This window comes from Mauremys reevesii, linkage group 4 (genome assembly GCF_016161935.1).
Source record: "Mauremys reevesii isolate NIE-2019 linkage group 4, ASM1616193v1, whole genome shotgun sequence".
Taxonomy (NCBI): Eukaryota; Metazoa; Chordata; order Testudines; family Geoemydidae; genus Mauremys; species Mauremys reevesii.
In genome coordinates, this window is record NC_052626.1 from 138023719 (window position 1) to 138035943 (window position 12225).

Sequence of the window (12225 nt, forward strand, 5' to 3'; positions counted from 1 at the left end):
TCATAGAAACACAGTTTAATTTTAACCACATTCAGCAGAAAGCTTCTAAATACACTTGATAAGGCAACTGTGTAATTGTACTGCTTTGGGCAATCTGGGAAATATATAGGCCTCAGTGATGTATTTTAATGTGTTTTCCTGTACTTGTTTTGCCTTTGGCTAAAGCAGAAGGCTGTAGGCACGTGACAGTATGAGCTTGTTTGCCACCCAGCTACACAGCAAAATACTGGTCATTAGTTGCAGAATGGACTGAGGTGAGACGTTGGTCTATTTTTTTATGAAGTTATGCAGATCAAACAGATAGTTGGATGTTATCCGCTCGGCTAGAGACGTATGTCTAATGCACACAAGGTACAACTGTAATTATCTTCTTACTCTCAGTGAATACAATGACAATCCATGTCATCTGCTTATAACAGTAATGACTCTTACTGGAAGGGCTGTAGAATGTCTTGTGTGAATAACAAAGCATAACCCTGTACTCATGTAATTGCTACATTGAACTAGGTGCTACTGCATGTCTAATACAACACCCCTTTGATCAATAACTCCCCAAAATAGTCCTGGTAGTTTACAGATGGTTAAAGCATCAGAATCTGTCTGATGTGCTCAATATTCTGTTGCTCCACTCATTGCCGTGGGGTCCATTGGGCACCCCAGATCTTCTCTGTGATATCTCCCTTGTTGCTCAGGTTCCCTCAGGCCGATGCTGTACCAAGCTTAGGATAGCTTTTGGATCACCATCATGTTCCGTGCTATCTATCACCCATCCATTGCTAACAGGGGACACATGACGATACCGAGACCAGACTGCTAATTTGCACATTTCAGATGCCGCCTGAAGGAGGCCAGTGTTGGTGGAAGTTTCTCACTTATTCTTAGCAAACGACTCACAGTGCACATGACCCAGCGATACTTGCTTTTTACTGCTTTTCAATGAAGATGCCACTAAGACAGAGGCTGCTGACTCTGAAAAAGCTGCAGTCGGGTCGGCCTCCATTTACCTACCTGCAGATTTTGCTAGGCAGACTACTGAGCAAGTCCTACTTGATTCAGCTACGGCTTGGTTTTTCATTAACTCCTGGGTTACGATCAGGTGTGTCCATGCCATGACTTTAAAGGAATGGCTCTAATTTATAAAGCCACAGTTGGGTCATCTTTGAGGTGTGATCATGGCTGAGAGTTTCTGCTCTTTGCCCTCAGAATTACTCATACTGTAGGTAGTGGGAGCAGGCTTATAAATGACAGCCTGTAGTTAGGTTACTGATGCACCACAGCTCATATTTCGCGCTTGCTCTTGGAATGGGAAGAAATCACTTTCCTTTTGCTCAGAGCTAGGCTCTGAAAGAGTCTGGTTCACTCCCCCTTTTGCTTAATGAGAAGCGATTTCTACTTTAACTACATATTAATTGGAGAAGCACCCTTGCAAGAAGCCTTCTCTAGTTTGGTGGTTTGGGTGCTGGCCTGGAATGATGAAAGATGCTGGTTCGGGTCTAGTCTCTGGCCTAAGAGGTGGGAGGTCCCTCTAGCTTCACTCTTGAAGTGGTTCTACTTGTAATTAAAGATTAATAGGACAAAAGCAAGTAACACAAGCAAGCTGCCCCCTCTGGTCCAGCGGTTTAGAAAGTGGTCTGAGATGCCTGGGTTCAAGTCCCACCTCTTCCTTAGCAAGAAGATATTGGAACCTACCTCAGCTTTCCTCTTAATGAACTATTAAAAAGCAAATCACTCTTTTGCCCCCGCAACTGGCTACCCACCCAGGTAGTGGGAGATCCCAGTTCCAATCCCCCCCTCTGCTAAGGGATTGGAAGAGGGCTCTCCCAGGGACCGCCCCCCCCCCCGGAGGTGAGAGACCCCTCCTTTTCCCAGGAAGACAAGGGCTCCCATGAAGGAGAGGGGACCTAAACAGGAGTCTGCCATCTCCCCCAGTCACCTGAGAGATGGGATTTCCCCTTTCAAATGGGCAGAGGAAGGATTCAAACCAGGAAATCCAAGGATCTCCCACTTCCTAAGCAAGTATCCTAACCCTTTGCCTGCCCCAATTCCTAGTTAAGTAAAGGGGACCAGCTCCCAACAGGAAAAGCAGACAGGGAACTTGAACGAGGGTCTCTACCATCCCAGGGGGTCTAACCCCACCACCAGACCCCAGGTGGCTTCTCAGAAATGAGTCTTGCCTTGGCCCACTTAATAGTGAATTACAGTAGAACTGCGACAAGAGACAAGAGTAAGGGAGCACCCCCCTCAGACTACCTCCTAGGCCAGCACTTAGGACTTTGCCTTGAGCGGTAGCAGATCATTGCTCAAACCCCTTGCTCGCAGGCAGGAGGCTGTTTGGATACCCAAATGACTGGGCTATAGCATAACCCAGATGCTATCTTTGGCTCAATTAATATTTAGTTAAAGTGGAACCACTTCAATCAGAGATAAAGAACAACTTACATCAGAATATCCCTTAGTTCAGTCATTAAGACACTCGCGAGTACTGGCAAATCCCTATTTCTCAACTTCTCTTTTTTTTGGGGGGGGGGGGGGGGGCTGCATCTCCCACTGGAAACAGTCATCCCGGCATCATTTCATCCGAGGCTGGACAGCACCGACTGGAGAATGTTCTGGGAGGAATGATCCTGGACTGGCCCCCTGGGGAAAGGGAACATGCTGAATTAAGAACCATTCCCCTTAGAGGCCATCTTGTTAAAAGTGCTCATCAGCTAACATGCTGAGCTCCCCTGAAAATCTGGCTCCAATGACAAGTGCCGACGCTGAGCCCTTCTGAACATTGACTAGGGTCCACTCTTTGTCGCTCCTCAGAGCCCTGACAACGCTCACCACTCCTGCACTTAATATCCCTGGCACAGCAAACCCAGCCCTGCGGCCAACTACTTCCCAGGCACAGTGGTTAGAAAAACAGATCTGCAGCTGAACCAGCCCCCTAACGTTGCTCTCACCACAGCTGTCTCTCATCTGCAGGAGCCTCCCAGGCAGCACATGTTCTGCTAGGTGATTAATCTTTTGTCACACAAGAACAGGCTAAAGCAGCAATTAATAAACCCCCAGCTTAGACAGTAACACCACTCTCCCATCCCTGCTGGTAAACATTGCCTTTTTACTAACTGTGACTTGGGATGTTCCGCCTGCTGGGACACAGGGAGCAGCACCAATGTTATTGGAAAGGCTGCAGGGCAGAGTGCCGATGAGCCGGGCTGGCTGTGGGGACCCGGGGTCAGATGTGTGTGACAGGGAAGGATCACCGGCCGGGGGACGTTTGTTTGTGTAGCAGCTGGATGTGTGTCCGGGAGGGATAGGAACGTCTGCTGTCACTTGGGGGCTGGAGGGAGGGCTGCCAATGAAGGGATAAAACTCCTGACAAGTTTGGACTAGCAGGCGAGTTGATTAGCTGAGAGATGAAAATTCACAGCTCTGCTCTTGAAGGGGCCGTGAGCTGCTGGAGATGTGTTTATGAGAGAGGAAAACAAACACACACACGCACACACAGAGCCATCAGACAGATCTCCTCCTCACTTTCCATTAAACGCTCTCTCTCCCTATCCGATACACCCTCTGTTCGCAAACCCAGCACAGAGAACCAAGTAGCCAGCAAGCTCTTTGGGACAGGGAGTGTATGTGTATGCAGAGCACCTAGCACCATGGACCCCTGATCTGGGTCTCTGCGTGCTCCCCCACTACTACTGTTCATTATTATTAGGAAACTGGAGGGGTTAGGAGGGAAGTTTCCTTGGGGGGGAAGCTATGTCATAAGTGCAGGGTCCCTTGCAGCTCCCTCTGAAGCAGCTGGTGCTGGCCAGTGTTGGATACTGACTAGAGGGACCCTCGGTCTGCTCCATCCTGGCAACTCCTATGATCCCAATAATAGCAGGCTGATAAACAAGACAATACCAGGGGATGGCTAATAGTCACAGCCATCTTTCATTTCATAAAAGGGTCCCAAAGCTCTTTACAACTTAAGAACATACAAAGCTCATGTAGTTCTGCCACCACTGCAGAGCAGCTTCCTCTGGGGTGCATCTCCTCATCTCAGGGCTAGCAGAGACAGTCAATGTCCAGGCAAGGGCAGGGGCCGAGAAAGCCTTCCCTACGAGGAGAGGAAGGCAGTTAGGACTGTAGCTGAGCTGAGTAAGAGGTATATCAACAACAAAAAGTGTTATAGAAGGAAGCCAGTCTTGGATTTGGCCCTCCCACAATAAAGCCCTAAAGGGAGGATGACACTGAATACATTCACTCTACCTCTCAGCGTACATGTCACCATTTGCAAAGCTACCCGGACACAATGGTGCTGTACTGTGACCTAGCGAGGATGGTGGAGGGAACAGGGAGCTCTTATTTACCCTTTTTCAACAAGGGGGGTAACCCATCCTTTAAAGTGTGCCAAACTTAAAACGGATACAAGCAAACACTTTTTTTTTTTTTTGCTATGTATAATTAACTTATGGAACTTCCTTCTACAAGCTAACATCAAGGGCAACAGCTTAATATGATTCCAGAAAGGGCTGGCCATTGACCTGAATAAGAATACCTGGAGTTACACTAAGGATGGAAAGGTACAAGCAAGATCAGTCCTCATGCTTCAGGTCAGAAACCAACCACTAACTGCCTGGGGTTAGGAAGAAAGGAGGCCGCTTTGCCCAGTGGGTAGAGCCCAGCATTGGATGCCAGGAGAACTCTGCTTTTTGACTCTACCCCTGACTCACTGTGACTTTGGTGAAGTCACTCTGTATGTGCCTCAGTTCCACACACACACCCCAGTAGAGTGGGGGTGAGTCCCCTTTTTGCAAAGCACTCTGAGATCCTTGGAAGGATGGTGCTTTAGGCAAATGTCAAGCACTCTGATTATCGCTATTCCACTTCACTTGTGAGTTTAGGGTCTCTGTGCGCGCGCGCACACACACGCACACGCGTGCCTTGTCGAGGCAGCACAGATGCTGGTGGACTGTGCAGCTAGGAAATGGAATCCCCTGACACAGAACACAAGCTGCAGGCAGGACTTCTCTGTTCCATCATTTCCGACAGCTAGATGCATTGTCACCCTTAATGTCAGTGCATTTGGGACTGAGCCCTAGGAATCAATGCCCTAGGATCCAGTCGTAGTATTGACCTTGCTGTGCATCTCCAGAGCTGGGCCTAGCATCTGCCTAGATACACTTGCCCTTCAGCCAGAAGCTGAAGGAAACTGGAGAAGAGCACAGGGAAGGAAAGACAATGTGATTTCTTAAATGTGCAGGGAGCTTCCCCTCTGATGGCTCTCTTCTCCCTTCCACTGGCATGGGGCATACAGTGCCTGGAGCACATCTGGCTGGCAGCTGTTTGATTTTCTTGCTGCAGTGATAGCCCGCAGTGAGGTGCAGGCTGGGGGAGGGACACAGGGTGGACTCCACCATGGTTGTTACACCGATACGGGAAGGCAGGGCCACCCAGAGGTGACTGCTCCCCATGGCACCATAAGGGCTCATCGCTGAGGGCTGCAAGATGCAGCAGCAAGCAGACAGGAATATGTGCACTTGCCTCGCTCCCATGCTGGGCCATTTGGGGGTCTGAGCAATTAAACACTATAAATCAGTCTGAAAACCAAGGTCAATACCCCAAAGTCAATGGGAAACCGCCTTGTGAAGGAAGATGGCTGAGAGCATCACCACGGACAGCCGCGTCCCCACTGCACAGGCACATGTAGAGTAGCAGCAACACGTACCTGTATTCTGGCTAGAAAGTGCCCTGTGCAAAGACCTCATCATCACCCCTCCAGAGCAAACAATCCCGGCCAGGCACACACTGCCAGCCCCTTTGTCACCACCTGCACCAGGGGAGTGGGTGGGAACAGAGGCATGTCTGACAAGCACTTTGCAGCCGTTTAAACCTTGATGCCACTTCCATCACTGGCAGTGCACAGGGCCATAAAGCAGGTGTAACTCTAACTGACGCCACATCTCAATATAAAGTGACCTTCATCTAAGTGAGAACTGGGCCCTTCCTTTCCAACCTGGTATTATCTTACACTCACTTGGGGCAGGGGCCGGTCACTGGCCTGAGTGTGACCCCGTGCAAAGGAGCTATTGGGAAGTGAGGACACGAGGCTAAACAAAGGCTGCACACCTGCCCCAGTCATGCAGGACTTACAGGATTTGGGAGCAACCAGTATCAGGGAACTCCATGCTCCCGCTCCTGGGCCCAGGTTTCAGAGCAAGCATACCTCTCGCTGCCTGCCTGCCTGCCTGCCAGGATCTGAGCATCAGAACTGAATCCTATTGCACAAGATTGTACCTTGAGAACTGTGATGTGGATTAACAATTGAGAGGGAAAGCAATTGGCAAAGGCCTTGTTGACTGATAGCCCATATTCATTGCTACCTTTGATGGTACAGATTAGCTGGTGAGGGACAGAGATAAATGCATACAGCTGGAGGCAGAATTAATTGATATAATACGTTATGTAATTGCCTTGAAAATAAGGTAATGATTTGGCTCTTGGAATGCTTTGATCTTATCGGAAAGGCAAGGAATACACTAATAGGTTTAATTAGACATTTAGGATTAAATGAATTCAGCTTCTTGGGTGAGATCTTTCAGGCAATTGGCTGTTAGTTTCAGACAGTGATTCTTTAATCAAATCTAATCTTTTTAATACCCACAGAGTTGTGTGTGAGAGAAATTCATGCATGTTGTATATATATTCTTTATGTGCAAGTATATGCATGCATGTCTATTATTTGGATGTGTAGTCATATTTATCAGTCTTTTCCACGTGCTGTGGTAGGACCAAGTAAACCTAGATCATCCCTGACAGGGGTTTGTCCAGCCTGTTCCAAAAAGCCACCAGTGATGGGGATTCCACCATCTCCTTTGGAAGCCTGTTCCAGAGCTTAACCACTGTATAGTTAGAAAGTTTTTCCTAATATATGACGTAAAACTCCCTTGCTGAAGTTTAAGTTGATAACTTCTTGTCTTACCTTCAGTGGCCATGGCGAACAATTGATCACCATCTCCTTCATAACAGCCCTTAACACATTTGAAAACTGTTATCAGGTCCTCCTCTGTCTTGCATACACCTAGCATAGTTAATTAGCTAAATATTCTTTAATGAGTTCTTCCCTTATTCTGGCTTGTGTTCCTCCCCTCTTGTTGTTACCATTAATTGTCTTGAGCATCTGCTCACAATTAACCTTTCAGTGAAAACTGGAGTTCTCTACCTGCGCTACATTGATGACATCTTCATCATCTGGACCCATGGGAAGGAGACTCTGGAAAAATTCCACCACAATTTCAACAGCTTCCACCCCACCATCAACCTCAGCCTGGACCAATCTACACGGGAGGTCCACTTCCTAGACACCACGGTGCAAATAAGTGATACCGAAAACCTATACCCTATACCGAAAACCTACCGACCGCTATGCCTACCTTCATGCCTCCAGCTTCCATCCTGGGCACACCACACGATCCATTGTCTACAGCCAAGCACTGAGGTACAACCGTATCTGCTCTAACCCCTCAGACAGAGACCAACACCTCCAAAATCTCCATCAAGCATTCTCAAAACTACAATACTTACATGAGGAAATAAGGAAACAGATCAACAGAGCCAGATGCGTACCCAGAAGCCTCCTACTGCAAGACAAACCCAAGAAAGAAACCAACAGGACTCCACTGGCCATCACATACAGTCCCCAGCTAAAACCCCTCCAACGCATCATCAGGGATTTACAACCCATCCTGGGCAATGATCCCACACTTTCACAGGCCTTGGGTGGCAGGCCAGTCCTCGCCCACAGACAACCTGCCAACCTGAAGCATATTCTCACCAGTAACTGCACACTGCACCATAGTAACTCTAAGTCAGGAACCAAGCCATGCAACAAACCTCGATGCCAACTCTGCCCACATATCCACACCAGCGACACCATTACAGGACCTAACCAGATCAGCCACACCATCACCGGTTCATTCACCTGCATGTCCACCAATGTAATATACGCCATCATATGCCAACAATGCCCCTCTGCTATGTACATCGGCCAAACTGGACAGTCTCTACGGAAAAGGATAAATGGACACAAATCAGATATTAGGAATGGCAACATACAAAAACCTGTAGGAGAACACTTCAACCTCCTTGGCCACACAATAGCAGATCTTAAGGTGGCCATCCTGCAGCAAAAAAACTTCAGGACCAGACTTCAAAGAGAAACTGCTGAGCTTCAGTTCATCTGCAAATTTGACACCATCAGCTCAGGATTAAACAAAGACTGTGAATGGCTTGCCAACTACAAAACCAGTTTCTCCTCTCTTGGTTTTCACACCTCAGCTGCTAGAAGAGGACCTCATCCTCCCTGATTGAACTAACCTCGTTATCTCTAGCCTGCTTCTTGCTTGCTTATATATACACCTGCCCCTGGAAATTTCCACTACATGCATCCGACGAAGTGGGTATTCACCCACGAAAGCTCATGCTCCAATACGTCTGTTAGTCTATAAGGTGCCACAGGACTCTTTGCTGCTTCTTAATGAGGCTTTGATCTCTAAGCCCATTAGCACCCATTATCCTTAACCAGGTGGCGGGGCTACTCAGGAAGACCAGGGCTTTAAAAAGCCTGCTCCTAACCAACCACAGCATCTAGCGAACATGAGTGGCTAAGAGGGGAAGTTTTGCCAGGAGAAGTAATTACATGACCCTTGGGATAAGTTTGTTGTCTGTAGTGTGTAGTGTGTTGTGTATTTGTGGTGTGCTTGATGCTTGACTGAAATATACTGTGTGGTCTGTTTGTTTGGGGGACCATGTGCTTTCCAGGACACAGTAGAATGGTCCCACCCCTGGTCTGACAGCCTCTGTGCTGTTGAGGAGGATGAAAGTCTCAGGGAAAGAGAACATCTAACCGGAGCAGAGGGAAACAATCCCATAGTTGGGACCCTCCTTCCAGATGATGTTGTGGTATCCTCTTGCACTGAGGATACCTCTCCAGGGGAGGGAACTCTATTAGGAAGAGAGTGGCATTAGTAGTGAGCAATATGATCATTAGAAACATAGATAGCTGGGTTTGCAATGACCAGGAGAACTGTATGGTGACTTGCCTGCCTGGTGCAAAGGTTGTGGCTCTCTTGAGACATCTAGACAGACTTGTGTAGTGCTGGGGAGGAGGTGGTGGTTGCTACCTACAGGTACCACAATGACCTAGGGAAGGATAGGAGAGTGGTCCTGAAGGCCAAATTTAGGCTGCTAGGTAAGAGATTGAAGTCCAGGACCTCCATGGCAGCGTTCTCTGAAATGCTTCCAGTTCCACACGCAGGGCTGGTTAGACAGGCAGACCTGCAGGGTCTCAATGTGTGAATGAGATGATAGTGTAGGAAGGAGAGGTTTAGATTTATTAGGAACTGGGGAACCTTTTGGGAAAAGGGGAGCCTATACAGGAGGGATGGGCTCCACCTAAACCAAAATGGAATCAGATTGCTGGTATATAAATAAAGTTTGTAAAGCAGTTTTTAAACTAAGGGCTGGGGGAAAGCTGACAGGTGCAGAGGAGCACTTGGTTTGGACAGACATTCCTTTAGGAGAGGCTCTATTAATGGAGATTCTCTATCCTCTAGTAAGGAGGAGAGGATAGAAGATGATTAAAATATAGGTAGGATCTGACGAGAGTGTCCTATTCAATTACACCATGTAATGGCAGACCGCTAAAAAATGACAAGTTTGAAGTGCTTGTATACCAATGCTGAAGTCTAAATAATAAGATGGGCGAACTAGAGTGCCTCATATTAAATGAGGCTAGTGATCTACTTATCCTCATTCTACCAAGTTTGTGATGATCAATGGGACCAGGGTACAAAATATATCTGAAGGACACAACAGGTCGTGCCAGTGGGGGAGTGGCACTATATGTGAAAGCAATAGAATCAAATGAAGTAAAAATCTTAGATGAACCAAACTATACCATAGAATCTCTAGGGATGATAATTCCATGCTCTAATAATAAAAATATAGCAGTAGGGATATTACCAACCATCTGACCAGAATGGTGATAGTGACTGTGAAATACTCAGGGAGATTAGAGAGGCTATTAAAATTAAAATGAAAACTCAATAATTAATAATGGGGGATTTCAACTATCCCCATATTGACTGGGTACATGTCACCTCAGGATGGGATGCAGAGATAAAGTTTCTTGACACCTTAAATGATGGCTTCTTCGAGCAGCTAGTCCTGGAACCCCCAAGAGGAGAGGCAATTGTTGATTTAGTCCTAAGTGGAGCACAGGATCTGGTCCAAGAGGTGAATATAAGTGGACCACTTGATAATGCATGCATCCGAGGAATTCCCATCGCTGGTGGCTTTTCGGAACAGGTTGGACAAACCCCTGTCAGGGATGATCTAGGTTTACTTGGTCCTACCACCGCATGTGGAAAAGACTGATAAATATGACTACACATAAAAATGCATCCGACTAAGTGGGTATTCCCCCATGAAAGCTCATGCTTCAATACTTCTGTTAGTCTATAAGGTGCCACAGGACTCTTTGCTGCTTTCACTTGGTAATAGTGACCATAATATAATTTAACATCCCTGTGGTGGGGAAAACACCACATAAGAACATAAGAAAGGCCGTACCGGGTCAGACCAAAGGTCCATCTAGCCCAGTATCTGTCTACCAACAGTGGCCAATGCCAGGTGCCCCAGAGGGAGTGAACCTAACAGGCAATGATCAAGTGATCTCTCTCCTGCCATCCATCTCCATCCTCTGACGAACAGAGGCTAGGGACACCATTCTTACCCATCCTGGCTAATAGCCATTTATGGACTTAGCCTCCATGAATTTATCCAGTCCCCTTTTAATCATTGTTATAGTCCTAGCCTTCACAACCTCCTCAGGTAAGGAGTTCCACAAGTTGACTGTGCACTGCGTGAAGAAGAACTTCCTTTTATTTGTTTTAAACCTGCTGCCTAATAATTTCATTTGGTGACCCCTAGTTCTTGTATTATGGGAATAAGTAAATAACTTTTCCTTATCCACTTTCTCAACATCACTCATGATTTTATATACCTCTATCATGTCCCCCCTTAGTCTTCTCTTTTCCAAGATGAAGAGTCCTAGCCTCTTTAATCTTTCGTCGTATGGCACCCTCTCTAAACCCCTAATCATTTTAGTTGCCCTTTTCTGAACCTTTTCTAGTGCTAGAATATCTTTTTTGAGGTGAGGAGACCACATCTGTACACAGTATTCAAGATGTGGGCGTACCATGGATTTATATAAGGGCAATAATATATTCTCAGTCTTATTCTCTATCCCCTTTTTAATGATTCCTAACATCCTGTTTGCTTTTTTGACCGCCTCTGCACACTGCGTGGACATCTTCAGAGAACTATCCACGATAACTCCAAGATCTTTTTCCTGACTCGTTGTAGCTAAATTAGCCCCCATCATGTTGTATGTATAGTTGGGGTTATTTTTTCCAATGTGCAACAGCCCAACACTGTAGCATTTAATTTCAGAAAGGGGAACTACACAAATGAGGAAGCTAGTTAAACAGAAATTAAAAGGTACAGTGCAAGAAGTGAAATCCCTGCAAGCTGCATGGAAACATTTTAAAGACACCATAATAGAGGCTCAACTTAAAAACATAGTAAGAGAACCAAAAAAGAGCCACCATAGCTAAACAACAAAGTAAAAGAAGCAGTGAGAGGCAAAAAGGCAGCCTTTATAGTAGAAGTTAAATCATAGTAAAGAAATAGAAAGGAGCATAAACTCTGGCAAACAGTGTAAAATATATAACTAGGAAGGCCAAAAAAAGAATTTGAAGAACAGCTAGCCAAGGACTCAAAGTAATAACAAATTAAGTACCTCAGAAGCAGGAAGCCTGCTAAACAACCAGTGGGGCCACTGGACAATGGAGGTGCTAAAGGAGCACTCAAGGGCTATGATGCCATTGTAGAGAAACTAAATGCAATTCTTTGCATCAGTCTTCATGGCTGGGGATGTGAGGGAGATTCCCAAACCGGAGCCATTTTTTTTTTTTTAGGTGACAAATCTGAGGAACTCTCCTAGATTGAGGTGTCATTACAGGTGGTTTTGGAACAAATTGATAAACTAAACAGTAATAAGTCACCAGGAGCAGATGGTATTTAACCACGAGTTCTGAGGTGGGATATGATAGAGGTCTGTAAAATCATGACTGGTGTGGAAAAAGTAAATAAGTGTTATTTACTCTCTCATAAGAACTAGGGGTCACC

The 12225-nt window shown here is 46.4% G+C and overlaps 1 long non-coding RNA gene across 1 annotated transcript in view; it reads right to left on the reverse strand.

Moving 5' to 3' along the window:
- The window catches only part of LOC120403827, a 116778-nt gene continuing 104553 nt past the window's right edge, over positions 1-12225 (reverse strand). Inside the window, exons 3-5 of the long non-coding RNA XR_005597753.1 lie at positions 3972-4090; positions 2440-2637; positions 1-1548 (exon numbers count right to left, since the gene is read on the reverse strand). This is a non-coding gene — a long non-coding RNA (uncharacterized LOC120403827). The remainder of the gene's footprint in view (positions 1549-2439; positions 2638-3971; positions 4091-12225) is intronic.